The sequence below is a fragment of the Micropterus dolomieu genome, linkage group LG22 (genome assembly GCF_021292245.1).
Source record: "Micropterus dolomieu isolate WLL.071019.BEF.003 ecotype Adirondacks linkage group LG22, ASM2129224v1, whole genome shotgun sequence".
Classification (NCBI taxonomy): Eukaryota; Metazoa; Chordata; class Actinopteri; order Centrarchiformes; family Centrarchidae; genus Micropterus; species Micropterus dolomieu.
The window spans coordinates 21611771-21639333 of NC_060171.1; the positions used below are offsets into that span (position 1 = coordinate 21611771).

General features: G+C 39.4%; 1 protein-coding gene across 17 annotated transcripts in view; it reads right to left on the reverse strand.

The window, feature by feature from the left end:
• furinb (furin (paired basic amino acid cleaving enzyme) b) overlaps positions 1-27563 on the reverse strand; it is an 82649-nt gene that overhangs the window by 45587 nt on the left and 9499 nt on the right. The window contains exon 1 of one of the 17 annotated variants that reach the window (XM_046036231.1): positions 6487-6633. The exons of 15 other annotated variants lie outside the window; for them this stretch is intronic. The gene's annotated coding sequence lies outside the window, so the exon portion shown is untranslated. Of the gene's footprint in view, positions 1-6457; positions 6634-27563 lie in introns of those variants that run through there. One more of the 17 variants, XM_046036232.1, reaches the window with a different exon arrangement.

Here is a 27563-nt window from a genome sequence, read left to right on the forward strand (position 1 = left end):
ACGATGGATGTGTGCGAGGAGGGAGAAGAGCAGACGCAGCAGGATGGAAGGGTCTCCTGGGGCTGCAGGCTGATTCTGCAGGCTGGCTGTCTGAGAGCCGACCAGACTGGAGGCTGGAGCTCAGAGGACTAGTCTGGCAGCACCGATACAAAGCTGCCAGCCTAGCGCCGGCCAATTTGACTTGATTTGTCTGAATATTTGTAATTAAGACCTGATTTCAAATCCCTTTCCGTCATATTTTCCACATAAACTGAGCGACCATCATTCTTAAATTACTCACTGTTACACAAAAATGGTTTCCCTTGGAGTTCATGTTGCCCACAATAATGTGTAGAGAAGATGAGTAAAGGAGGATACACAGCTTTACTAAAGGACACTCCTTAAATTATTAAAATGTCATTTGTTTAAACTATTATAGCCCTGAGTAAAAGCTTGTGTGTTCAAGTCACGCAATACTTGATTAATTATCATTAAACTCCCAGGTATCAAGCAGATATAAATATGCCAAATAGGAAGTATTGTCCAAGAATATGAAAAGTTTCTGGAGTCAGCGGTCCACGAGAGGCCTAAACCAGCCAAGGTACCAGCACAAAAACAAACTCTGGTTCAAAAATCGCTACAATGATGATGACAACTACGACAGAACTCACGGCTATAGCGACAGCTGAAATGGTTTACTCATGCTCATACATTGTGATGTCAGCAACACTTGTGAGTTCAGTGTTTGTTGTTTTTACTTGAATGATTCACTTAAATAAATAAGACCTGTTTCCATAAATGTAATTAGTAAGTGACAATTAATTTCCTATTACCAAGAGGGAACTTGTAAAAGTCAAATATTGTACTAACACATTTTTGAAGGAGGCAAAACGGTCTAATTATTGTTAGACAAAATCTCATCTTTTTGTCTACATCGCATACCCCTGCAATATAGTATAGTTTAGGTAATATGGTTAACACTGGAAAGAAAGGTGAATTTATATTACTATGACAGGATACTCTCCTTGAAGACACTGTTGTGCCAGGTCTTCAGTTGGCGCTGACTTTGTCACATCTTTAGTAAATTAGACAATCAGCAACTGACCTTGCAGACACCCCGTCTCGAAAATAATGTCAAAGCCACGCAAAAGGAAATGGCATCTGAATGATGCAAGATTAAGGTGCGATGAAGGATGTGACCCGAGAAATTAATGAGACCCACTTTCACATTGATTGCGGCGGGGCAGAAAGCTAATTTGTTCGGCACCGGGGTGGCTTTTCTGCGGGACAAACCTATTTTCTAGATTGCTGATGTCCTCATTTAGACCAAGAGTCTACGGGTCGCGGGAAATTGAGATGGAGATAGAAATGGTGGTGTAGCTGCCCATGAGTGCGGCTGAGTCATGCATCTACAGTCCGAACCAGAATTAATCATATGGTGTATGTGTGTATGTGTGCCAGCAGTAATAATTGAGAGCACTGTGGGTCATTAGTCACCCTGCCACTGTGCTCTGAGTCTGCGTTCGAGCCGTACTGCCCGTTACACTCCTGTCTCTCATGTGCTTCTTTCTTTAGTAGTTCTGCTCCCATCTCCATCCCACCTATAGGCTTGCATTTCCACAGATGCAAGGCTGAGGTTAATCTCTTAACAGAAGTATCCATTGTAGATGGCTTTAAATAACCGAAAGATAAAACTGCTAATCAAGACAAGGGAAGTAGTGCGCACAACTAATGATTATTTTCTTTACCAATTCACCTACCAATTGTGTTGTCCATTCTAGTTGTTTAGTCTATATTATGTCAGAAAATAGATCCCAGAGCCCAGCGTCCTGTGTTCATGTTGCTTATTCTGTCCAAAACCACAGACATTTAATAAACAGAAATCGTCACAGTTACAGATAATTAAAAATTAATTGTTGCAGATTACCAGCTCTGACGATCGACTAATGAATAAAAGTGAAGTGGCATTTATTTAAGTAAAATAGTCTGGCGTAGTCAACACTAGATATTCATTTTACAAAACCAGAACAAGTCAAAATAATTTTAAATCAAAATTCATTTTCAGATTATTCCACTTGCGTACATGTTCTGTATTATTTTCTTACATATTACAGTACATACTTAGATCTTGTTGTGATCTCTAAAATATGTATACATAAGATTGCTACATTCATGAAAACGAACCATTGTCACCTCTGTGTGAGAACACTGGGAAGAAGTGTCAAATTTGTGTTGTGCCCTGAGGTTTCCCTCTGGCTAAATCTAAATGTGCACATTACAAATTTGAAGAAACCTTTGTATTCTTCAGAAATGTATGCATGTAGAAAAGAGTATAAAAGTGAAAAATAAGATGACATTGTGCTCTACTAAAGTTAAATTTATAACATTATATGTCAATCGAGGCCGAGCCAACAATAGCTGATAACAGATCTTAACACAATCTTGGTAGATTGCAGGAAAATAGGAGCCTTGTGTTGAATAAGTGGTTCACTTAGGGCTTTGCAGTCCATGTATTCAGATTTCAAAGGAACACATATCATCCCCTTTTTACCTTCTCCAAAAGAATATTTCAGTAAAGTTTATGTTCTCAGATAGTAAAAGCAGTAGATAGTGAAAGGACAGACTACAGTAAATGTCCTCATAAACTCCAGTGAAATCAGCCATTGTAATGTATATTCATATTTCCATATAATATATGGAGCACAATAATTTACTTTTTATCTTTCTGTGTATCGTTTAATCAGTTTTCAGAACTTGTAGCTACAACGTGCAAAACCAGATTTCAGCAGGACAGGATCTGAAGTTTTGGTGAAAAGAGACGTCCATACTGCAAAACCTTTTTTTTTTGATTTCACTCCATTCCTTAAAATTAAAAGGCACAAAAAAACTGAACAACAGCCCCAAAATAACTGTAGCTTCTGCTATGGGAAAGCCTTCTTTTGTGGTGGATTTTGCAGCAGAGTCTGCAAGCGTGGACACTGAACCCACTTAGATCAGTACTATTATGGTAATTAGCGTTTAGCATAGAGAAAATATTCCTCCATGTCTGCTCTGCAAGAATAGCTTGAATCCTGTGAATATTTTTTAAAATTACATTATTTATGAACTGAGATGTCTAAATTGGGCTCATCTGATGTGAAAGTCAAGTATTCCAAGCTTGTAATTTGAACAACTTTGAACTTACAAGGATGCACTTGTGTGAGACAGACAGATGTGGGAGTCTACATGTTGGCTGAATTTGAGTGAAACTGATGTAAAGACCGCGTATCAAAAGCTTTCTATCAGTCCAAGAGCTATGTGAAGCATCAAAGAGGCATCAACCTGTTTTTTACCATTTCTTCAGCCCACTCACCACACAAGTGTTTGATTTTTATTTCTCTAATGATCCTTTACCTAACCTATTTTCTCTACCTACCACTCACTGTTGGGCAATGAGAGGTAAAAGATGCTGTTTACCACAGCATTCAATATCAGTGGTCATACTCACAGTATTTCTACACTCCTCAGGGGAACTCAAGATATCTGCTGACATTATCAGTCAGAGAGGTTGTACTTCAAGGTGACTGAAAGTAATGTCACGGTGTGTCCCCTGCATCCTATATTCAGCTGTGTCCTGTGCTGGTCTCTCCTTATGGTGGCTGCCTTGGTCTCTAGCCACAGTAAGTCAATATTGGCCACAGGGGATTGGCTTCAGATAAGTGGTGGCGGAAAGAGAAATGTAGCAAGCTTTCACTGGGCTGTAGCCTAATGTTGTTTCACATTGCAGTGTATGTGCATACAAGTGTTTAGGCAACTCTCCAGTGTCGCAAACTGATTTGAAACGAAGGGAAGTTTTCCTTTTCACTCTCATCAAACTAGTGAGGATAAAATTATGCACTGCACTTGTCGAGAAATGTGCCTGACATTTGTTGTGCCAGACATGCTGTGCTTGTCTCAAGTGATATGCGATGGAAAAGGTACACAAAAAAACCCTCATTTTTCTTATCACCGAACTGAGAGTGCAGAGAGACTCAAAAGAATTCCAATATTCAGAGAAGTGGTTGTGAAGAGGCAGCGAAGAATGAGAGTATGTGTGTGAATTCCAGCAGACTAATACAATGATACAATGTGCATGTGTGTGTGTGTCTATGTTCATATGGGAAATGAACACAAATATTATGTATTCAGCGTGGGAGCTTAAAGATGCACTATGCTGATATTGACTGTGACAGAGTTGCACATTAAGTGTTTCTCCCTTAAGCTTGGGAAAAGTGCACAGAGACAAATCTGCCTTATTGGAATTGGCGTCAATCAGACCCATCTTTCAGGGAAAAACACTAGCATCAGTGGTTTGTTAGAGACGCAGCTATAACAGCAATTCACACTATAGCACCTTAATTTACAGCCTGTGATATATGATTCCACTAAGCTTGATGGAAGATGCTTCTCTAGGCACATAAATGTGCGAGACTCACACAGAAATGCACACAATGGCTCCTGTGCTCCTTTGTACAGCAGGAAGGCTGCAGAGGCAGCTTCTGTTGCACATCTGAGATAGAAATGTCAGCGGCGCAGCAGAGCTCATTGATTGCCACACAGCTCACCAACCCTTTCTCCTCTTTCACTTCTATATGTTATCTTTCCTTTTATTTATGTTGCTTATTCAGACAACACAGACATCAATGCAAAACCCTACAGAAACGGGTGCTTGCTTTGTTGTTTACAGTTTACACACACACAGCAAATGTGTTGGTGTGCCTTGGTATGATGGGATATTTGCTGTTGGGCTAATAAAACATGTTGTCATGTTGTTACTGTCCACTGAGCCACTGGGCTGCCATCTTTTGGACTAATTACAGCTGAAAACTCTGGGGTTCCGCTTAGTGGGAGACGCTCATTATTTTACTCGGAAATAGAGCCTAATTGAGTGTTTTTAAATGAAGGGTAATTATTTGTTTGCATCTTAGCTCTGATTCTGCATGTTGCCCGCCTTGACTGCATTCAACTGCTCAGGGGACTTATTGTCTTGGGAAAAGCTGAGCCACGAAAAAATTGTGTTGGTTAATTATGTGGCTCAATAGCAAAGATTTAACAAAATGCCTATGAAGGCCATCCCTTCAGTAGTGGCGAAGTATAGCAAGATAGAGGCACCGTGAAAGGTGTGAAAACCGATTTGGGCCATTGAATAAATGTTCCTGAATAAAAATAAATTAAAGCTATTCAAGTAGCTGTGGGGAAAACACAAAGACCTTGAAAGTAAAGATATTCTAAATCACAGTGTGCCTGGCTAGACCTATTCCTATTCTGGGAGAGTACAAGACAGTGGAATAGGAAAGAAAGGAATGAAATGAAAGTGAGGCGGGAGAAAGAAACATATCACAGGAGAATAGAGGAGTGGAAAAGGTTGAGTAGGAAATGGCTACAAAAGGCATTATGTCATGGAAAACACCATGAGAGCACATATATAGAGGCCCTGCTGATGCCTGACCTTTAGCTAACATTACCATAAAACTACATTTATACAGTTCTGTCACTGTAAATGAGTACTGCTTTGTAATTTGAATCAATGATGGTATCGCCCTCTGTGATTCTATGTCTGAATAAAACACGATGAATCTAAACCCTATCTCTTATTCGTCATTGCAATGGGTTTAGTTCGATTAGACCAGAAAATTAAACGGCCTGAGTACATGAATCACATGCATTTCGCACACATTTTTTGAAAAAGTAGCATTCCTGATGTAATTTATCTCCATGGTGTGATTTTTCAGAGAACTGATAAGGGACAGTGCAGGGAGAGCGGTCTTATCAAAAACCACACACACACGCAGAGTAAAAGGTACATCATCACTCAGCCCAAACCTTGCTCAGAGTGGCACTGATACATCCAGCCAGCATCTCAAACTCACAAACATGCTGGTGTTCAAAGTAATTCTCACACACACACCCACACCCCCACACCCACACACACACCCACACACACCCACCCCCACCCCCACCCCAAAAGATTGGGAGCTATGGCCTTGAGACATGGAGACTGAGACAGATAAAAAAAGAAAGAAAAGACCTTGCAAGTAAGGGGGGGGGGGGGAGATTAAATATTTCAGATCGCTCTTTGCCTTTTTAATTTTAAATTTATCCCACTGGGCTGACTCTTAAGTTTCAAATCCCTGTCTTAGTTGGAGAAATGTGCTAACCAAATGAGTAAACACCCAACTTTAACTACGCTTCACCGGAGCGTTGACTGTTCATGGAGTCAAGGGAGACTTGGATCCACTGCTTTTTGCAGTGCTCCAGCAGAGCAGTGGGGCGTGTTTCTCCTTGTATCGGTAGTCATATTGTTAACCTGCTCTTATATTACAGAGCGCTGGTCTGTCGAGTCTACAGGTGAAGGAAGCTAGACATATATCCATGTAATGCTGCTGTTACCATTCACTGAGCAAGACCAAGAACAAAAGAGGAGAAATCAAAGAGGAGAGAGGATGAGAGATAGACTAACACGGATTCATGAGGCATTGGTAAACAGACTTGCTGAGTGCTGAATCTGGGGCCACAAGGGGCCTCTTCATCTTGCCATGAGGAAAAGCAGCAGAAGACTTGATGATGTATGAAAACAACCTCAGCGGAAAGCAAAGGATTGAGATCAAACTGGGTTAATTTTCAAGCCACTGGGAAAGGGGTAGAGCAAACAGATGAACAGAATCAGTTTGGATCTAAAGAAGCTATGGAAACAAATGTGTCACCACGGTGAGTGCATTCCACAAAGAGCTTACGCAATGAAGCATAGCATTATGCAAATGAAAACTGCTGGAGAGTGAATTAAAAAAAAACATTGCTACTGGAAATCTTCTGAAATATTGAGTATGCTACAGTGTTTAGTATTCAAAGGTGTTGTGCTGTACAAGTAGAACCTGAGTGCTCTTGGCCTTTTGTTTATGCCTGAAGGCAGCATGTTGCCTTAATTGCCTTGTCATAAAAATTTAAAAAGCAATTCAGATCTGAAGGGACTGGCACACACAAGCTACACTTGACTCCATCATGCAATCTTTCTCTCCTCGTCCCCTTATTTATGTTAATAGTGGCCTTGTGCTCCTACATGACTTTGTTTCAACCTGTTGTCCGCGGAGTCATGAAAGAGCACACTTTCCCAGGGAATGAAGCCTGCTACTTGTTGGTACAGTAACTGCAGTCCATGGAAAATCAATGTGAAGAGCACTCAAAGGGTTGTCCTATTGATTTTTCATAGACTCGGATCAGTCAATCTATCAATAGTTGCAATAAGGAGGCAGGAGCACTGAGAGAGGCGCCGTGGGTGTACAGCAGCAGTGATGGACTACTGAAAAGGAATGTGCAAAATGTCCTCTGCCTAGTATGTGCCCTTCACTTCAAGGGCTCACCTCAAGAAAATGGAAGCTGTCAGCACCTTCAGACTTACAGCAACAAGATGCAACCCTACTGCATTAAAAAACACTACCATAGAGAGAAAAATCCCATTACCCTCTCACTTAAAACACCACAGAACAATGAAGAAACATCTTCGCGCTTACCAACACATACCGACACACTCACAGCTCTATCTCTCTGTCTTCTACTCGGAGAGTGGAAGACAGAGAGAAAAAAGAAAAAGACAACTCCAGCCTCCAGCTGTCGCCTCCGGCTCGTTCCTCAGACGGTGGCCTGTTTGAGAGCATCGGGATTCTGTGAGGCTTGTAGATTATTCATTTGCAAAGTGCAACTCACCCCACTGCTCTTTTCCACCACCATCACCTATGCTGAATTCCCTGGTGCCAGAACAGCTTCTGTCAGGCTCCGCCACCCTAGTTTTCAGAAACTGAAGTATATAGGTTCCACTTTCATTTTCATTCAGCACTCGCCAGTTTAATTCCTTTACTTTGTGTGTCTTTCATTCATCCCCATGTCACTCTTCCACTGATTCCATCTATTAATACAGACACGTTCAGCGCGTACATTTTGATGTTGAGACCCTTATTAAAACCATTCATATCTTCCTATCTGCCCAATATAAACTGGGTGGAAAACCTGACAGATTCGGGCTGCATGTAAACACATTCCAATTGATTAGGCGTATCTACAGTATACAGTGCAGTAAGTTTTTCAGGACTTACTTTACTTTGGTGACTCGCCATGCGCTGCAGTGTGTCGAAGGGTGCAGTAGGTTAGGTGTGTCAGTTGCATGCTGATATTTAAAATTGTGTTCTCCTGCTTGTCTGCTCAGATTTGGTCTATTTGTCATTTTAATAGATGGAGGAACACACTATAAACCTCTTCAAAAACCACACACCACCCCTTTATATTTGTCTGCCTGTTTCACTTTCATTATATAGTACATTCTTCAGCCAGTAGACACATCTAATTGCAAATGTCTTAAGATTAATGTCTGATTCTACTTCAAAAAGAAACACAGCCAGCAAACCACAATCATCATTTTATAATTTACTTTTTGCTAAATCATTGCTAAACACTAGTACGCACAGAAACCATGGTAACCACCCGACTTTTTGCCACGCACACACTTCTTTCAACCTGAGCATGTGCTCCATCACATATTTACACATACATGTAACATACATACATTGTAGGTACAATATTTAATAGCATTCACAGTTTAATTAATTCATTTAGTTACATTCATGTTTCTAAAAGCAAGTGAAAAGTGTCTAAATGTTTTTATTTACATTTTAATTCTAGTCTGACGTTTATATGTATTTAAACTTTTAGCTTTAAGTAGGCAAAAACAAGTAAATTTTGCCTGAACTCTTGAAGGGATTTCTCTGTACCACCTTCACCACAACGCAGTGCTTTAACACATAACCAAACCGACTTGATGTGACGAAAACAAGATGCGATCAGAAAACAAGACAAAGTATCATCTCAGCTCCACAGAGCTACACCTAAATACATGGTGTACAGTTCAAAGCATTGGGTGGTTTGAAGAATTGCATTATATATTTGAAACAGCCTCACATAACATATTCCTACATTGCTTGTGCACACCAGTAGAGCATTAACAGCGGCCTCATAGATCAAGAACAAGACTCTCAAGATGGAGAGTGGAAGAGCAAGCTGAATACAAGAGCGGAGGGGTGTGCAACTTTGAACCTGGCCTCGCTCTAAATTCATAGAACATTAAGTCCCTTCCTTAAACCTCAAAAGCATAGACAGTTGAGGACATCAAAACAGTGTCTTCAGAGTTTGAGAATTGGGGTCTCTGTGTATTGAGAATGGGAACTTGAGCTTTGCATAGCTTCATGAGAACCTAAAATAACCTTTGTAAGCGAGCTGGCTTTTTGCCCAAATCAGATGGGATGGTGGAGCAGTTTAGAGCTATAAATGAGAGATAAATCAATGCACAAATGCATCAGAAACAAAAAAACAAGACAACTTCAGAATCACAGCATCCATGTAAGCAAGTCTACACATACATTTGACTTATTCAGGGTTTCACCTAGTCAAATTTAAGACCTTTTTATGACCTTTTAGGACCACTATGAATGAAATTTAAGACCTATATCACAACATCAAAAAAAGAAACGTACAAAAGGAAATGCAGTCACAAAATTACTTGCAGAGTAAATAAATGTATTCAAATTAGGGTTGGGTGACGTCTACAAAATTGGCATCGGACACAATGAAATACCGGGATGGACGATGACATTGATAAGCTGCTGGATATTTCAACCTGCTAGAAAGAATCACAGCTGGAAATATCTAGAAAATAGACGAGTTCTTTGTCTTGTCAGCGACTTTATGAAACATAACCTACTGCTGATGGAGAAACTCAGGGGAGCAGACAGGAAACAGAGAGAGGCGGGGAAAGCTGGTGTGTTCGCAGTGAGAGACCAGAGGTAAAGGTGTGTGTGAGAGTGAGTGCAGGGAGAAGAGAAGTCGAGACAGGTGCAAAGTAGGTACATTTACAAATAATAAAATAATGTCTGTGGGGATTAAAACGTGGGGCGGTATAATGTAAAAAATGACTATTGTATTTTTGTGTTGGGGGTTTGGTGGTCATTCCCCAAGAAAATTTTTGTGTTTTCCAATAAAGAAATTTCAAAAATAATTTTATAACATTGTTATTGCCACATTTGTGAATATAAGTAGGAGAATCTAGAGCAGATTTTGAATAAACTACACCCAGAAGCTAAACTTGCTAAATAAGTCTACTGGGTTTGAATTATGACCATTAGATCTGGGAAAATTCATTTGGTTAGTTTTGATACTCTCCACGATGATTTTACATTCATGGCACAACACCAAGCTGTTTTGAGCAGCAGTTTGTCTTTTGTGTCTTAATTTACTGCTTTATACATTTGTAGAAATTAACATTGAAAATAGGCAACCTGAGAACTACCTCCCTTCTGTCTTATTACAAGCCTTTCATTTGTACATTAAAATCCAAAAGAATAATCTCCTCATTAGCTTAAAAGCACTAGTTTGCACCCCTAATTTGCTTTAACATTACTAATCCCAGCTCCTCCGTGTTCTACAGTCCTTTCTTTTTAATTTAATGTAACTATCAAGATGTACAGGACAGGACAGAGCTGTAACGTTAACCTATGAACTTAATGCTGATCTTATCTTCCGCTAAATTTCACCGCCACTTTCTGCCGCTCTCTGCCTCACATTCGCTCGTCCTTTGAAGAATGAGTAGAGGGAGACAGCCATGCATTGAGTGTTACCGAAAATCATTAATGATCGTATGAAATTTCAGTAGCGACGCTCATTCATTAAGTAGTCACAGTTACTCTTCAAATACGTTGCTAGCAACTGGTTTTAACCGGGTTTTAACCAAGCCCGTAGCTAGAGTCGCTTAGGTTGTACTTCCGCACAGCTGAAGAAAAAATCCATTTTATATCTGTGGTACATTCCGAAAGAGACTCGCGGCAATAACACAACGGCTGCATGTTGGTCTTCGTAACACTCCAATGGACCAGTTTTTCATAGATCACAGAGCGTCTGAATAGTTCCCGGAAGTTGGCATCAAATGCTAGCAGCGCAGCGAAAATGCTATTTGGGATGCACGTTTAAAAGGTAAGGCGTGTAAAAAATTAGATTATATATTATTAGCACAAATGAATCAAGTTAATATGTGCATTAAAGCATGTTAGTAAATTTCCCCACTAAATTAGAAGATTTAGGGACATTAACGGTAAACAAATTAACAAACAAATTTTGTTACTGGCAATGGATAAAGTAAACAATTTATTTAAAAAAAAAAAAACATTTTTTGGGGGGTGGCATTAAATTGTATTTAAATATATTAGTGGTGTGTGTATGAATAAGAGATTTCAAAACGCTATTTTTAGGGGGGTTGGGGATTTACCCCTAACGCTAAAAGTAGTATACTAACATATTAATTACATAATTACTTTGTGCAAATTCATATCACATCATCATCAAAGTTCCTGTGTGTGAGAACTGTTTGAAAAAATAAAAACATTCACTAACTAACAAACTATCTAGTAACTGATACCAACATCAGCAGCAAAAGCTATTAATAAAGTTCCAAAACTTAACAATGCATAACTTTCTCATTCAAACTTGTAGCTGTTTACAAGAAAGGTTGAACAGAAGGCAACTGTACTTCTTCTGAAACATCATCTACAACCAAGTACAGTTGCTCCCGATTCAACTTTTCTTGGATAACCATGGCCTGGATGAATCTTTACAGATGTGTTGGTCTGTCTAACCCTTTCTCTCTCTTGTTCTCCCTCTCTCAGCACAAGAAATAGGGGGTTCAGTGGAGCCTGAAGATTAGCTCCAGTGATGTTTTTAATAAACCAAACATTAAGGCAAGTGATGTGTTCTTTATTGTGGAAAAAGTACCTCACATTTTTTGTTGTTAGCCTCTGTAGTGATTGTAAGGTCGCTCCTGTTCACCTGAGTCAACCATTTTTTCCTCCTCTCCATGTCAGCTAGGAAACCATACATTTGTACTCCTTTTTCAGACCAACTGCAGCATCTCCACACAGCACAATAAACCATGCTGTAGACTATGGTAAGACAGTACACAGGCACAAACCACTTAACATGCTGATTTTATTGGACGTTTATTACATTAATACATGACAATCACTCAGTCTGTTCTATCTGAAGTCATAAAGATTACATTATTCATTAAGATCAATTCCCTGGTACCATGGGATTACTAAAAGGAATGTTAGAAAGGTAAATATGATCTGAATTTTAAAACATGTTTTCAAGAGGAATACACTTGACAATGTAAGGTAAGCCAAAAAAATGTCAACAAGGTACGTGATTGTAGCGGTTATTGTGAAAAAGTCCTCCTTTTTAAAAAATAGTAATGTAACTACATACACGTGTCAGTGTATTGTATAAATATTGTAAATCAACGCATTTATTGTATAAATTAGCAAAAATTGCTTAAAATTGCCGTTTCGTTTTCTCTCGCTCATTTTCAATTGCTTGCCTAGGACGGGAACTATCTGCGGTCTCCATGAACCACATGACGATCAAGCATTTTGGACCCCCGCTGACGCAACTCTCTCTTTAAAGGGCTCTGGACTATATATAAGAAGTGGACGTAGTCATCGGGATGTCACCTGTTGGTTTCTAGACTGCCATTTTGAAGCCTTGAGTTTGCCCGATAGGTCGCCGTCATGTTGAGTTTTTCCAACCAGCGGCACCAGACGTGACCATATTTGGACGAGACAGTTGAGCTAATGGTGCGTTCCAGTTGACATGGGAAGTCGGAATTTCCGAGTTCAAAGGTCATGTTACGTCCCGAGGTGTCTAGGGATATAGGGACATAAACATAAACCAGATGTTGTTGGTTTGAAAGGATATTTATTTGAAGTAATGAAAGTGGAGCACAAACAGAGGATGGGCCAATGGGTGCTGTGGAAATCAACAAACAATTATAACAAAAGGAGATCCTCAAAAAGAGGATTACTGCTTACAGAGATACTAACAAAACAAGAATAAACCAAAAGCTCACTAACCTACAGCATTTGAAAAACACAAAACACAAAACGCACAGCACCCCTGAGCCTGGTGAAAACTAACATAAAACAACTATAGTGTGTGAAAGAAAGGTGTCAGTGATAGCTAAGCTTAAACCTGGCCCACTCTCTTACCTTCACACAGTGAAACACACAAAGTCAAGACACAAAGTCTAGCACGGGTTACAAAACACTACTATAAGCTCTATGACAGGCGTTCCCAAGGCAAGCAACTCGGGTCAAATTGCTGCCTCAAATGGCAGACCCGGCAGGCTTTTAAGCAGGTGGTGGTCGTCGCTGTCGCCCTTTGATTGGCCCGTAGAGCATGCCGCACCAATCGAGGGCATGGTAACTGGAAACCCAGGAAGTAGGCGGGACCTTCTCTCCTTGTGCAGCCAATCCTCCGCGTGGGCTTGCACAGCCTGCTCAGCATAACAGATAGCCTACTTAAAAGCACAGGCAAATACAGGTGGGGGCGGTGGCAGCTGTAACAGTCATAATTTCAAAGGGAATGCCCCCATAAGTCGGGAGAACTGCACTACCCCGACTTCGTGATCCAAGATGGCTGTTGGGGTATCAACAGTTAGTGAAAGCTGCAGTTTATACCAGTTCAACAGCTGTCTGTGGATGTGTTGCTACAGTGTTGAGTGTGAGTAAATACCGCACAATGCGTTTTTTTTAATCAACCGGCGTATCAATAGCTAACCTGGCTAGTTGTAAACAAACAGCTGGCCGAGCGAGGTTTTCAGACTTGTTAACTGGAACGCTGTGAACTCGGGTGTGAGGTCATTCCCAGCTCCGACCACTGACTTCCGAGGTAAGTGGAACGCAGCATAACGGCCGTGTGTGGAGCTAGCTAGCTTGCCTAGTTAGGTGCATCTGTAATTCACGTTAACTGTCATTTTAACATAACTTTGTGTAGCGAACAACAGTCTTAAAACTAAATGTACTCACCAGAGAAAGTGAACAGCCAACTCCTAATAAGCTTTTTCAATGGCGCTGGTTAAATTTACACAGTGCCATGGGTGCGAGTTGCCTCTAGCCTGATTGACAAGTCGCCATGGTAACAACTTGTCAATCATATATAATCCCGCCCTGAAGCACACTCTGCTTTATGGTCCATTTTAAAATAAAAGGGACCATAGTTTACTAGATGAACATCATTTTGTATTGAAGACATGAAACTAGCGACTAAGACCATAAAACTCATCAGGAAAGTGTTTACTGAGTATGTTCATTTTGCCATTATTTCTTATGGAGCCGCACTTCTTTTTGGACCCAGAAGAGTGGCCCCCTGCTGGCCGTTCAGTAGAATGCAGATTTAAGGGTCTTCAGTGTTCGCATCAGATCGCTTCCTGCTTGATTTGGACAAGCGAAAGAAGAACTACAACACCATGGAGGAAAAAACATTCTAAAGTGGCGCAAGAGCATTTTAATGAGCATTAGAGGTAGTGTTACACGTTGGAAAATTAAAATTTAAAAAAAAATTATTGTTAAAAAATTATTTAAGACCTAGAATACAAACTTCAGTGAATTTAAGACCTTTTAAGGCCTTAAATTTTGATTTTGAAATTGAAGACTTTTTAATACCCCACGGAAACCCTGTTATTATATTAATGTCAAAACAAATCTTTATTACTATTTAATCACTCAACACTTCTGCCATGAAAAAAAAAAAAAAAATAAAAAAAAAAGTATTGTTGTGCGCATACAGATTTTATTAAAGAAGCAGGAAAACTTTGCTGCCATGATAATTGCTTTTGGTATTTTTAAACCCTGAAAGGATCCCTGCTAGGAAGACTTCAGTGCCTAACGTTACTCCAACACAACAAACTCCTCTCTGCAACACTGGCTCACGTTTCCACCGGCGTCTTCCTGCAACAACTTGACTCTCACAAGATTTCAGAGCATTGAATTGTCCTTGAGCAACACTTCTGTTTCTGGTTAAAATCAAGGGGTGTTACTGGTAGGGACCCTTTCCATTATCTTGTCAAACACCTGAAAAAAGTCTGAGCAGTTTTTGTGGACGTAATTTTTTTACATGCGCAATTGCCCCAAAGGCATATGTTGCAACCACTGCAGCAGAGCTATGGCTGCCGGCTGAAGCCCTCTACTGCACAAGTTCCAAAACCTTTTGTACCTACTAGTCACAAAATGTGTGATAACAGGGCCCAGGTTTAAAAAATACCATAATTAAAATTTAAAGTCTGGCAAAAAAGTAAGAAAATATAGTGATTTATGAAGTGAAACTCATGCCCCTCAACTTCCACCCATACCAGAACTGGCAGGGTGGAAGCTATTAATTGTTTGTTCACTCCATTAAATAATTTCTCTGTGTTTCTATTTACTGTCAGCAAGGTATAAACACAGAGCTGACAGGATTGTTGAGACAACAGTCAAAGTATTAAGCAACCAAGCATAAATAAAGACATTAAAGTGAGCTTTCTGGCATGGCATTCAGCCATTTTTTATAGTGCTATTCAAGGCAAGACGTCCCTATGCTGCAAAGGCCATGACATTTACAACCGTTTCATCTCAACACAACACAGTGTGATCAGTAGCAGCAAGGATTTCCAGACCAAAGCCTAATTATTTTACACACCAAAAAACCCAAACACAGTCTGAAGGAGAGGAAATGAAAATAATTGGAAAGATGATTTAAATATCAATTATTTGTGAGAAGGGGAACACAGTTCAGCCATAGTAAATATATTGCAGCAGGGTATATAAATCTGATGCAGCAGAAACAGAAGGACTAAACTACCACTCATATTTGCTGTGTGGGGTGTATGCATCTGTGTGGCAGCACTGAAAATATGAGAGAACAGAGCACTTATTATAAAGGACTCTTGTGCAAGGTCCCATGATAGCCTTCATAACAATGATAAATGGCTGAAGCATTCTACTAAGCTACATCATATGACTAGCACCTTTAGGACTTTTTCTATTACGCTTAGGATGGGAGCATACTGGGAAGGCTTTCTGCAAAACAGAACAACGAATTAACATCCCCTGTACCTTTATACATTTTTAACCTCATTTTGTTTTTCATTTTCCTCTCATACAGCCATAACAGGAGCACAGACATTCTCTTGAAGGCTGGCTCGAGACACAAAACGACACAAAACCACAACAATGGAGCTAGAAGCAGGATGCCATTAGGTTTATGATGAAAAGCTGAGGAGAAGAGTTTCAGTCATGTTTGACAGCCTCTTTGATGCATTCAGTTAATCGCTTGAAGGGAAGCTTCTTCAATGTGTTTGATCATCTCACAACAAAATGTATTCCAACCCAACACTGCTATAAAAGGGTGGCCACTTCGTGTCATGCCTGCTCCAGTAATGGTGACCAAATACACCAAAACTGTTTTCTTTTGCACTATCCAAGCTCAAATATCAGTTCAGTCAAGCCATTACTCTATACTAGTACAGCCAAAACATATACATACAATGGTCAGGCTAAGTGAAATTATTCCAAAGTAGTACATTGCCAAAATGTAATAAAGATATCATATAAGATATAAATGTCATAAAAAAGTAATGAGGCACAGATGGAAGACAGGTGTATGATGGGGGTGAGGGGGCTTTAAAGAAACTACAAGCGTACACAAAAAGTAGACATAAATAATGGAAGTCATCTTTCCCATTACTGCATAATGTAGACTAGAAATATATAGTACCTTCTATTCTATCCAACCTCTTAATGAGGAGACATTTAAGCAGAGGGTGCATTACTCTTTATTATGACCAAGCAGTATACAGAAATAAACTTGTTTGTCCAGTCTCGGGAATAAAAGCATAAATCAAAATGTGCAGACACTGTCTTTCTTTAATCAGTTAAGGAAAGCAGCCTGAAATAGATGCTCATCATTGGCTAAGGACTTCATGTGAACACAGACAGAAGGTTCTGCAGACCAATAGTACCCATTTACAACAGTCCCAGCTTAAATTACTATATATCTGAGACAAACTCTTTATCAAGAGCTAAATGCCAGGAGGTTGTAAGTACCATTTGAGCAAAAAGCCCCCGGTATGTTCTGGGTCAACTGCTCCATTCTTTCATGTCAGTTTTATTTTAGAGAATACAATTTGAAGAACCCCCGGCATCGTTTAAATTTTAGGGGGAACTGCTCATGCGACACCACACTCGGTCTTTGCCCACAAAGGATTCTAAAGGAGAATGAAAATGGAGCGAACACTGTGAAAGTATTCTGCATTCATCTTCTACTGTGAACGGTATTCTTTCCACATGGCAGCCACTCTTTCTACATTATCAGGCTGAGAATGATCTGGCTGTATTATACTGTGACTACTACATACAACTCTCATCTCTGGGTGTGGAGCTGCATGATAGCACCCATGCACCCATACATAAGAGCTCCGTAATGGCTCCACATGGATCATTAGCCACTAATTATACAAATGTTCATAGTTTGATTTCAAATCCATGCATTTTTGAGTGTAACTTTGATCCATACATACTCTGTATATAAATCTATACACTGTATATAAAGTGGACCACCCTGTGTTCGTCATAGACACAAATGCAATGTATACATTTGTACAAATGTATGATATGACAGAGCAGCTACTGTCCACTGAAAACAGTTACTGATGAAAAACAAATCCACAAACTTTCTCTAAACTCCAGAAAACTATCTGATCACCAACGGCGCCCATCACTCTCTGTCTTGTCTCGGCTAAATCGCATCAGCCTACAATTGACCATGTGTCACGCTTCAGAGCGGAGCCTGATATCCTGGCTCACAGACCTTTTACTTCTGCATTCTGCTTTCCTCAAAAGGTCATACTTTTACAGCATCACAAAGTACACGTTGCTCTGCACAACTTTTTCTGGCATCATTTCAGCTTGTCAGGCTTTCTAGTAGGATATGGGGGGGTTAAGGAAAGAGAGAAAAAAGCTCATGGAGTCAGTACCTCCATGAGCTGGTGCCTGGCTGTGTATGATAATGACTCTTTGTAGATATTTTTCATGCTGGTTGATAAAAGTTTCACTTGATTTGTCTTTTACTTTAATAGAGAATGACTACATTCTATTTCCTTCCCATACAATCCCTGAAACACAGCAGAACACAGCAGGCAGGTCATGAAACATGGTCACTTGTATTCTCCCAGCGAAGAAGTAATGCTCAAAGACCAATTTTCAACTTCTCTTACATTAAAGACCCCCTGATGGAAAATAAAAAAAATAACACGGAATGCTGGTCCTTGATTGAGGAGCCCAATCCTTTGTGGAACATCACAGGCGGCAAAAATAATAACACGCATGGTGGAAATCCATAATTGAAATGCCCTGACATGCGAAACCCACTTACTTTTTTCAACAGTAATTGTGAAGTTAGATGACTCATTTAGCACTTTAAGGCATCACAGTTGAACTGACACCTTGTGATGTATTTAAGTGATTATAAAAAAAGTATATACAATTAGCTTCAATTCACAGCCAGTTATAGCTAACTACTGTATATCATAACTGCTGGTATGCTGTGAACCCTGCTGAATGTCTGTGCATTACCTCCCTTTCATCAAAATTGTTTGTGTACTGAGCTCTGATTTACATTTTGGCGGTTCTTAAAATATTCATGCCAAATTGACTGGTTGCGCAAAAAACAAACAAACAAGAAAAATCCTATATATTATACTGCCATCCAAACAGGATATGAAATATAGCGAAATGAAAAATGAAATGCTAAAACATCAAATAAAAGAAAACATTGTAAGTTATTCAAAGATATAAGACCTTTCATGATAGTCAGAGTCTAAACTAATAACATTTTAATAACTTGTTTCATGTCCTCAGTCACAGTCAAATTACTTATTGTTGTATTGTTCACTTGCAGGCTTCAGATTGTCTTTTCCGTTTCATGTTTTAGTGGAGCTGGGACTGAAAGAGGTGTTCTGGGGTTCTCCCAACAGAATGTAATACTGGCTGAGCACTAATCTTATCTCTCAATCGCACCTCTGGGTAACAATTTCCCTCATCTATAACTGTATTGTTTTATTTCTAATTCTTATTTTCATTTATACCCCTCTTGATACTCACACACATTACATTTCTAGTAATAGTTTCTCAAAGCCATGCACATGAAAAAGATAAATGTTATCTGATTGAACATTGGATTGAACATTCCATTATTTTTCTCTTTTCTTTTATCCTTCTTATATAAAACTTGCATCTGTTTATTCCATATTTCTATCTTTCTATATTTATTTATGTCAACTGCATGTTTGTCTACATGTAGCACCTTATCAACAAAGCAAATTCCTCATACGTGTAAAATACTACTTGGCAATAAAGCTTCTGATTCTGATTTCTGATTGTATTGTTGTACTGTATGTTAACAGGAAAAAAAACATGGAGTGAGTAACTCTTTGCTCGCACTGCTTGAACAATCCTGTTCAGTTGTCTGGCATGCAGAATGCTTGGAGGTTATTCCCCGTGTGAAGAGCCCAAGGCTGACTCAAGGTCTGTGCTTCTTTTTTTTTTTTTTACCTGTGGGCAGGATAAAGGATAAAGGCGCCCATGCTCTACAGTAGAACAACAAAGAAAGTTTTTTTTGTTTTTTTTTTTTTTACATAAAGAATGGCAATTTGTTTCAAGAAGGATTATTATTTTTCTTTCTGGATGTGGTTTATTTCACTTTTAGGAAACAAAGTGATTCAGTAACGTTGACTGGAAACAGTTTCTACTAAACTAACTAAAAATGAACAGAAATGTGTTTACCTATGATTGCCTAAACAGGGTTTGGCACACATTACACTCAGTAATAAGGCCTAAGTAGTAGTGACTTTAGCAGCAGTAGTCTAAGCATTTATATTAGTAACAGCTATACTAGTGGTGTAATGGCAGTGATAATGTCAGTTTCCACTTTTCAATCTGAGATTTATTTCAATCTGAAGATTGCAACTCAAATTGTTTCAGACTGATTGTTGCTAAAGCTGAAGTAATTTGATTATTTCTCTTAGTAGATCGATGCCTTGACTTGGCATCATTTATAATTGGTGCATTGGCGCGATGAATGAATCATTACACAACTGCAGAGCAATTCAGAGGTAGTGCCTCTCTAAGTGTTTCACTGTGATATTGTACATGTCTGTGAACAGTCTGACACGATGGGGCTCACAAGCCTGAGCCACTGCAGCGATACATATCTGTATGTCATGCAACTGTTTGTGCTGTCGTTGGCTGTTACGAAAATGATTCCGCAATGTACACCTGAGTGCTGCGCGTACAGTACAGGCAAACACCCTGACAGCACAAATGTGCAACAGTCAAGGTTTTGTATGAATAATGTCACACACAAGACCTGCGCACACACACACACACACACACACACACACACCTGATGTACACCTTCAATAGCCTGCTCACATACATATAGCCCTGCTCCATTGCAAAGGACCCTTCAGGAACATTCAGTAAAGAGAACCAACAAAGACAAAAAGGAGCAGAAGTACTGTACTATCTAATGCAGTGGTTCTTAAACTGGGGAGTTAAGAAGGCCTAAAGTTGTGTAATTATGATTCATGTGTTGGCATAAACAAAAAAAAACTGTTTTGTTTCAATTGCATGTTAGTGATTGATAAAAATTAAATCCACTTTTTTCGGTTTCTGAAGGGGCGTGTGACAGAAAGTTTGAGAACCACTGATCAAATGTAATAAAGCAGCCCCGCAACATGTAATACCTTTCTGAGTCTAATTAGTGTAATGAGTTTTGAGGACCTATTTTCTAAAGCTAACCTTGTCTAACCCTGACTCTTCAAAAACAACAACACAAAATAAAAACTCCTAAATTACCATGCAGGTTATCAGGCTCTTTTATTGAATTGCATCACATTAGCATTATTTTCATTGAAGTAAATAATAAATATGCAGTGATGCAAACACAGACAGGAAGAGATATTGCTTGATACGCACTATCCCTACATGACAAAAAATACTGAATGGGTACTATCACATTCCCGTATTGATAGTATGTAATTAGACGTGCCAATCTGATAAAAATGGTGTTTGGTCATGTGTTTAGTTTTTTGTTTATTGGCAAACGTATGATTTTAATTATTTAAAAAGAACCCTAACAGATAAACAAAACAATCAAGAAGCCCTGCTTTTTTTTTTTAACCTCTGACAATACTTGCTGAGGAGCTGGAATGTTCAGTTGTTTTTACTCTCTCCTAGTTTGTCAAAGGGCCAAATGTGTAAATAAAGTAAATGAACAAATGAGATTTGGTATGTTAATCTAGTAACAAGTCACATGTTGTTTACTCTGTACTCTGCTATGAAACCCACAGAACTTCCACAACTGTGACATATAAGTTTAGTATATGTCACAGACAATAGCTGTGGGAGTGAAATATTGTAGCTGAGGCTGAATTATATTGACAAATGCCTTACAAAAGGAATCTTCAATTTACTCAAACCCATCCTTAGGCAATAATGGGCAGATAATGAATGTGAGCAGTCTTAAAAAAAAGACCTCCCTAAAGAAAAGAGACTTGAATGAAGCCAGACAATGCACATGAATGGCTGGCTCCATATCTCAGAGGAGCAGAGAGCAGTCAGATAGACTTTGTCCTTTTCCCCACACTTGATCTATACTGGCTGGTCTTTGTGGCATGATTTTTCCATTAAAACACCCATCCTCTTTTTAACCCTCCTCGTCTTCCAGTCCAGCTCAGTTAGTAGCAGACGTAACTAAAGTCAGTTTTATAGGTCAAAGAATTTCTGGTTATAAAACAGTTTTGAGTACCTTTTGAGTAATGATTTCTGCGGATCTCTGGCACAGCACCAACCCATTTCTAGGAGACATTTTTGGAAACAGCTAAAAGGTCGGTGGCTGCAGGCTCCATATAATGAAGTGGTGCATTTAAATGAGAGACAGCTCTGGGACGAGGAGGTACACTTCACTAAGATCGGTAAACACAAATAAAGTGGAAGCTAGAAGAAGAAGGGACAGTGACTGGAGAGCACACCTGCAAACTACCTGAAAATATTTTTTTAAACAGACGAAGAGATGATAGAGGACAGGAGGTGAAAATGGCAGAAAGCCACAAAGGGAAAAAGGAGAAGTTTGCAAAGCAACATTTCCTGGTGGATTTTATAGGATACTGTTGCAGTGAGGGGATGATGCAGGTTTAAAATAGCTTATATACCCAAGAAAAAAATAAGACTAAAGCTGTGTCCAAACTGTTAGTAGATTTGACACACTTTAAATACTACATATTTAAGAGAGGGGCGTAAAACAAAAAGCAGGAAGCCTTCAAGAGTCTAATTTAAATGGCATAATTAAGTACAAATAGCTGTAGGAAGAGGACACCTTTTTTATGTCTTTGAGATCGGTACTGTATTGCCAACAAAAATTATCCCCCTCCAACACTGGCAGTCTCTTGGCAATAATATGCTGGCAATTTTCTCCATGGCAACCTAATGCCAGAACAGGCTGTAGATTGGTGAGCCAGCAGGCAGACAGTCACAAGGGCTTTACAGTATGGCTGAGAGGCAGTGAGCAGAAGTTTGCACCAAACCCTAAGATAACTAACCATCACAAAAACAAATGCAGGCGCGCACACACACAGACACACACACAAACACAGAGAATAAGAAAAAGAGAGCAAGAGAAAAGGGCATGGAGCAACCAGCAACCCAATCCAGAAACAACAACCAAGGCAGAACATAAGGTTAAAGAAACTAACAGAGATTTGTGATGCCAGCAGGCACGTTAATACTTAGCAAAGTACTGGGTTACGAATTTGAAATTTAAAAGATGATGAATGTCAATAAATTGTGAACCAATTCTTACTCATGTTTTTATCTTAATGTTTTCATGTTAAATGTACAATAAAAAGTCGCTTGATACAAGTTGATAAAGGCTGATACAAAGCCACAACCACTGGCTTATGATAGTATTGAGTATTTTATGAGCTCCAAATAGATTGTAAAATGTCTATTCACAGGGGAAATTAGTAAGAAAATATTTATAAATATATTTCAGATTTTTTATATACTTTTTGTTTGAAGATATCTTTGTGTAGTGGTGTGGTGTTAGGAAAAAGCTGTGGCTTGCAAAAATAATCTTGTCATTACTAGAAAAATTCATCATTAGAAAAGAGAACTTTTCTTCAGAATTTTCAAGGTATACAGATATATTTCATGCATTTGTCCGCTACTGATTTACCAGCAAGGGCTCATAGCCAACCTCTTTTTCAATACACTTTAAAATACTGAAATTAAAATAAAAAAAATAAAAAAATACAGGTTCTCACTAAAATGAACAATTTCCATTTCACAAAGTCACAAATTTAGTTTCAAATTCAATTGTGTGGTTGCACAAATTGCATGCTAGTGTTGCTGTAGTATTGGATTGATATCTGTTGTATGACCCACATTAAATGTATAGTAAAATCTCCTCGTTATAATTCAATAAACTTTCTAGAGCCATCTATGCAAGCTTTATGAATTCTGGTGTGTATACACGTCTCCATTTTCTACTTAACAAGTGATATGTAGTGACAGCCTTATGCTTACACAGGAGAATGATCTCAAACTGTTTGACTTTGAGAGGATTACACAAAAAGAACAGTCAGCAAGAAAAAAGGAGTAAAAAAAACAAAAATGGTCACGGCTGAAAATGGGGGATTTGGGGGCCCTCATCTTGAAATTTGTGGGGTTTTAGATCATGTCATACACCTTAATGATGTTTTGGAGGAAATGGTGCCACGTGAGCAGAAATGAATTAGGGCAATGAATGTCAATCAACCTGTATGAATATTAATGTTCATGTACATTTATTAGCTCCACTTAAGAAGGTCAAAAAACAAACAAAAAAAAGAATATTTTCACTCATCCAAAGTTAATATTTATTGCAGCGACAAAATGTTTACCTAAAGAAAGAAGACAAAACAAATCATTCTGAAAATTACTTTGGACAAAAGCGTAATGAAACAAAACAAGTTTGGGATTCTGCTGAGAGATAATCTTATAATAATCTCCTGGTACCATTATAATATATTAGCACCTCCACAGACTATTGAGATTCGTTAGTGCCAACGGCAAGACTTCACAGCTTTTTCAGAGAGGCACTGTATTTATGCCTTCAAAAAAGTCCTGTGGGAAATAGAAGACAGCAAATTCTGCAGGTGCAGGTACTGCCTGTCTGCATGCTGCAGAACAGTGTAGCATGGGTTTATGAGAAACCAAAGTGCTGAAGTGTGAGGATATGAACGTCTCAGGATGGGTATGCACTGGAGAGAAAACAATGGGCAGAGACTGAGATGGGGAACCAGAGAGAGAGAAAGATACATTTGATGTTCCTTTTAATAAACTATTACCTTAAAATGAGGACAAAGACATCAGCAAGCCAAGCAAATGAACAGCCACACACACACACACACACACCCACCCACCCCTCCCCAACCGCACCACAGGCAAATGGAAGTGAGATAAAAGCAATGACACCATCTGATATAATCAGCCTGACAGAGCTCGCTTTACAAATCACATTCGAACATAAATAATCACTATAGCTGTGATCCCTCCTCAACCACGGAGCAAACTGCCCATGTACAGTCTTAAAAGCATCAGTGTCATTTCTTCTAGCAATAAAACAGAAACTCAGTCCTGACGTTCCGTGACCATCTCACATAGCCACCAGTTAAGTAGACCAAGAGAGGGAGCGAGATGTATTTGATGTTTTTATTTTGTTACATTTCATGCCAATACAGCTCATTTGAATTGAATCAACAAAAGAGAGAGAGAGCGTGCGGGAGAGCGAATTGGCAAGTAGGTGCTGGTGCATCACACAATTGGCAGTGTATCATATGCAGAGTAATGGACAAAGGCCTTGGAGTGGATTACATTCTACCTAGCACAGAGCAGGTATGCGTTTGCATGTTTGGGGCTGTGATGGTCTGAAACTGGAAAACAGTGGTCTGAAAAAATGAGAAATTGCAGCAGGAATATTGGATTTTGAAGTAATATTATTGTGCAATCAGCTGACACGAGGTGGCTGCAACATTTTCTCGCTACCTGAAAATGACCCATTCGCCCTACAACAAGAGTGCCAGTGGAGGGTTTTCCTGCAGTTTTCTGAAGAGGGCCACAGCCGCTGGAGCAGACGGTGGGAAGCTGGATTAAAAAAAAAAAAAACCCTGCGTGTTGTTTATTTCAGATTACTCTCTAGCCACATTTTTTGAGTAAGTTAGCTATAAATAGAAAGAAACCACAAAACCAAGATGGAGAGCAGTAGAGAGATAGAAAGACACACAAACGCAGAAAGAGGCTCTGGCATTAGATGTCTACTCCACAGAGGGACTGATTCAGTCTGTCAGCGCCCACAGATCCATCCCCGTAAAAACAATGATTCTGACTCGGTTCACCAAGAACACAACGTGACATTTAGCTCTAAACCCTGGTCTGGCTCTCCCACGCAGACACAAAAACATTATTGGAAGAAAAAAACCATTGAACAGATCACAGAGAAACAGATAACAATGCTCTGTGACAACTTGTAAAATGCCGACGCACACCAGGAAGTCTTGATGACATTTACACTTAAACTCTGGTGTTGAACGCATGCGCACACACATTTTCTTCCCCCCACACCTACTCAAAGAAAATTAAGCTGAAACGTAATGAGTGAATATGCAAATACATAAAGACGCACCAAGACAATAAGGCATTTGTGAGCACTGCAGTGAACAAATAATAAGTTATGTGATGATCCCGTAATCACATTAGTGATAAAAATCCCATTATCTCCTGATAATATGTCAGCCTCCTTGCTCTCTTCAAGTACCCTGTAGAACAACCACCAAGGCTGATGAGGGAAATGACTAAGCCGTTTCCCTTCTAAGCCCCCAACCCTACAATACCTTGCCTAACCCATAACCCACACTGTCCTGTCTTGAGCATAGGCACTGCACAAAGCCTGTAGATCATCCTTCTCTCACAGCAACCACTCAGGGACTAGAGACTAAAATGAAACTTATTTGGGTGGCTCTGTGAAACAGTGACAGAAGATGTACTCCCACAAAATCTAATTCCAGACAGTGGATAATACCAAATCTTTTTCTCAGTCCGTAATACCATACTCCATTAGCCATCTTCCTTCTTTTTTTGGTTTGCTAGTGTCTCCCACACACCCTCACAACCACCCTGCAATCACCACATGTCTCACGTCTACCCTTTTCTTATGGGAAATTGTCAATTATCACAATTCTCTCTACCCTCTTTCCTACTCTCCTTTTATCATCCACCGTCACCTTCTCTAGACTTGTAGACATCTATATATACAGTATTGGAATATCTGCCTCTCACATCTAATCTACAAGAACTTCCACTACAGCATTTCTTCAGGAAAAAAGGAGATCGACATCTTGTGGGTTGTGGTGTTATGCACCCAGAACCACAGAAAGGTGATGTTGGTTGGCTGGTCTGAAGTGAGTAGGCTGTTCTTAGGATGTGCTGGGCTCACGCGGTGGGGCCCGAGCTGCCATATGGCATCAGAGATTCAGTAACATACAGACGTCTTAGAGGAGTCGTTACTGTCACTACTTCTGGCTCTACAACTTTGACGCAATCACTAATCAGCAGAAGGGAAAAATAAAAGCATATACATCTCCCCATTAATCTTGCGGTTTAATGGACAGAACCGAGGCTCTTTGTGGTAGGGAGAAATGAGGGAAGGAGCGATAAACAAGAGAAAGAAAGCCATAAAGTTTTTTTTATTATTTTTTTTTTAGGGAAAGTGATCCCATAAGGGAAATATGAAAGAAAGAAGAATTGCCTTGCTTGGAGGAAGACAGACTTAGCATTGTGTCCCTGTGTGACTGTAGAATATGTATGTGTGTTCTGAATATTGAACATTTCATTTTACCCAATTTCCCTAAGACTATCTAGAATTCACAAAGGCAAAAGTCTGTTAGTGGCCATTACACCTAATGTACGCTTCTTTCACTCTGCAGTACAATAGATTTAGACTGTTGGAACAAGTGCAGCTATCCAGATCAATACTAAATGAACTCCAGATTCAAGCAGAATGTAAGTCCCTTAGACAAGCTCAATGTTAAGTCACATGGATACAATTTAATATAACGGGTTGAACGACAAAGAGCATTTAATAATGACACACATCTAATCTTGTCCAGATTGTCGGAAACTCATGTGACAACTGTTCACTATGAAAACTGGGCGACTAAAAACATCTGGCTTTGTGCTCCAGACAAAGCTCTATCTTCTACAAAATAAAGAAAGCAATGATAAGCCAGAATTAATTTTGCAAGCCTTCTCTTTCAGAAAATCCTCTTTATTTGAGGTGGGGAGAAACGGGGTGGGAATATGCAGAACCTCCTACGCATATTCCTAAGAAGTAATCCAGAAGGCTGTTCACTGGCGTGTGCAGCACTCAGGCAGCTCCACAAAGACAAATGCAAATGAAGTTTAAGTCTCAAGTGGAGCAATAGGGGAAGAGGGTACCAAATAGCAACTCACTGTCAACTGCTGCACACAAATATGGAAAAGCTTAACCTTGGAAGCATTTTGATATTCAAGGGACCCAACACACCACTGAAAGAACAATGAGTCACTTCTACTTCACCCTCTCTCTCC